Raw genomic sequence first — 3,015 nt, 5'->3', positions numbered from 1 at the left:
AGAGTTAGCAGATCCAGCAAATACAATCACAGGACAACTCCCAAATCTGCATTTCAGATGAACAAGAACACATTTACATAATAATATAATACACACAATATGCATGTATATATGCATCTCACATGTATATAAACATACATACCGTGTTTTTATTTGCTTGTGTTTTAGTATAAGTATGCTCCATGAAATATTAGGAACACTAAAAAATGAAAATTATTGTTTACCTGGAATTCAGATTTTCCTGGTGTTTTATATTTCATCTTACAACCATGTTCTTGCACCTGCTTGCCTGGGCTGGGTTTGGATCCTGGGCTCTGGCGCCCTCACCACAGTCTTGGCCTGAACCCAGTCCAGGTGAACACAGAACACTGCTTCATGGTAATGCTGAATGGGCATTGTTGAGGACATTAGTACTTTTGTCCTCCCATGTTCACGGAGGTCAGGACCCCGATCTCACCACTGTGTTGACTTCCTTCCAGAATACTCTGAACCATTAGAAGACCCTGAAGAACAGGGTGGTCCACTAGGCCTCACTTATGCATTATGATCAAAGTGCACAGGGGCTTCAGCTCCCTTCCAGTCTGGCCCTTCACAAATTTGAGGGACATTCCAAGGGCTGAGTACATTTTCTCCAATTCACTTACAGCACAAATATCTTCCACAGCATGGTATTAATACTATTACTTTTTACTCTGTTTCCTTAATATGCCACTCCCACCCCTCTTCTGCTGAGGATGCACTCCGAGCTCCATGTATGCACTCTTTCATTGTCTTCCCTTGTCTTGTGGCCTTTAATAACTCCTATTGGCTCTGAATTTAAGGGGGAGTCTTAATTATTATCATGGTAGTCAGAGTCATTGTCCTTGACAGAAAGAATAAAAATGAATCACTTGTCCACTGCCCCTTTAGATGTCAAGACTTTTTACTGTGAGATATTATCTCAAGTTATTACCAGAATTCTTTGTATGTAAGAGACTTTGCATTTGCAGACTTACATAATTGACAGTCAGTAAATTACCCAGATCAAAGTTGGGAACATAAGAATGGTGGGATTCTGCTCATTTACTGTGTGTTTTGTAGAACGAAATGGAAAGTGTAAACAGAAACTTCTTTTTTTTCTGTTATCCAGGTGATTAGACACATGAATGACTCACCCTTCACCCCCTTTCTAAATTTATTGATTTGTATTATTATTTATTATTTTTAAAAATATGGAACACTTCACAAATTTATGTGTTATCCTAACACAGGAACCATGTTAATATTCTGTGTATCTTTCCAGTTTTAGTATCTGTGCTGCCAAAGCAAGCATTCATTTCCTTTTTTAATTTTTTAATTTTTAAAATTGCTATTTATTCATTTGTCATGGTTCCCTTGTTTCTTTCTTTAAGTAGGTTCCATGCTCAGTATGCACCCCAATGCAAGACTTGAACTCACCACCTTGAGATTAAGACCTGAGCTGATATCAAGTCAGACATTTAACTGAATTAGCCACCCAGGTACCACAGCCCCTTTTTCAAATACATTATTGGAAATATCAAATACTATTTCACTTTATACCATGAATTCACATAGTATTGATTAAATGTAGCTCAGCAGTTGTAGCAAAATTCGAAGTGCAATACAGGGCTTCATATCCCTGAGATTAAGACTCTTTGTCAAAGATGGACAGATGGTCACCAAGTCGTTTCCCTATATCAGAGGCAGAGAACCCAACTATATTTCCCAACATCCCTTGCAGTTAGGCAAGGACACGTGATAAGGTCATGTGATAAGAGTGTTCAGAGGAATGTGGGCAGTAGAGACACATTTCCAGGTCTGCCCCATAAAGCCCTCCTGCATTGACTTCTGCTGTCTTTCCCCATACGTAGCTGCATGGATAGGACTCTAGGAATGTGGAGGTTGTAGGACCCACAAGATAAAGAATACTGAGTCTCTGCTAAAGGAGTCTCCCAGGACAATCTCTTGACCTGGAATACTTACATTGAACTACATCATAAGCATGAAATAAACTTTTATTGAATAAAGGCTTTAATTTTTTAAGAGCAGGCAGCTTTCAAAACTAATGGAAGATACTTATTCATTCATTCAGTGAGCAGTTCCTGAGATATATGCTGAGTGCCCACCACATGGTAGAGACTCTGTAAGTCATACATATTAGTACACGAAACACACATACTTACTGCTACAATGGAGCCTGCAATGTACTGAGGACAAGGGACAGCAAGGGAAAATTAAGTATGAAGGAAACAAGTGGGGGAGATTGTTGCTCTTGCTAAATACCTGCCTGTATATGGTGGTTGTGGCTGAATTCTTGGAGGAAACGATATGTAGGCTGAGACAGGATAGAGAAGAAAGGCTAGCCATACAGAGAGTCAGCGAGGAAGTTATCAGGTATCAGGAAGACCAGCATGCATTGAATTGGTAAAGACATCAGTGGGGAAAGAACCTCCTATTCCTGACTCACAGTGAGAAAGCTAGAGAATAGGGGATTGGAAAAGTTGGCAATGCACGGGGTATGTGGGACATATGAGTGACATAAGGATTTGGAATTCAAGTGCAAACAGGTTTGTGTATACTCAAAGGAATTGAGGCAGAGGATCTAAAAGGAGTGATATTTCAAAAGAATATTTAGGCTGCTGTGCCTAGAATTGACGCAACGGAGTGAAAGCAGGGGGGTAGAGGAAAAAGAGTAGAGTATTTCAGTACCAATGGTAAGACATGATCGTGACTTAGACCGAGTGAGGTGGAAGGAAAGATGGAAGTAAGTGGGCAAATCCAAGACGTGTTTGGGAGGTAGAATCAGCACACTAAAGTAAAGATTGTACATGGGGTATAAAACAGGAGTGTCAAAAATGCTCTCAAGTTTAATAGTTTGATCATATGGGCCAACACAGATAGAAGATAAGAGATCAAGTGAAGACCAGGTTTGAAGATAGAATCGTCTTAAGACATCAGTCTTGGACTTGTTAAGTATAAGAGGAGAGATATATGGAAAAAACAAATGTCCATCAA

General features: G+C 39.6%; 1 non-coding gene across 1 annotated transcript; it reads right to left on the bottom strand.

Moving 5' to 3' along the window:
* Positions 1 to 1,205: 1,205 nt before the first annotated feature.
* LOC112662563 (U6 spliceosomal RNA) lies at positions 1,206 to 1,308 on the bottom strand. The gene has a single exon (XR_003138659.1). It is a non-coding gene; the product is annotated as a U6 spliceosomal RNA (small nuclear RNA).
* Positions 1,309 to 3,015: the final 1,707 nt, after the last annotated feature.

This window comes from Canis lupus, chromosome 13, assembly GCF_003254725.2.
Source record: "Canis lupus dingo isolate Sandy chromosome 13, ASM325472v2, whole genome shotgun sequence".
NCBI classification, from domain to species: Eukaryota; Metazoa; Chordata; class Mammalia; order Carnivora; family Canidae; genus Canis; species Canis lupus.
The sequence above is the reverse complement of the archived record's forward strand: the minus strand, read 5'-3'. Positions and strand labels throughout refer to the sequence as shown.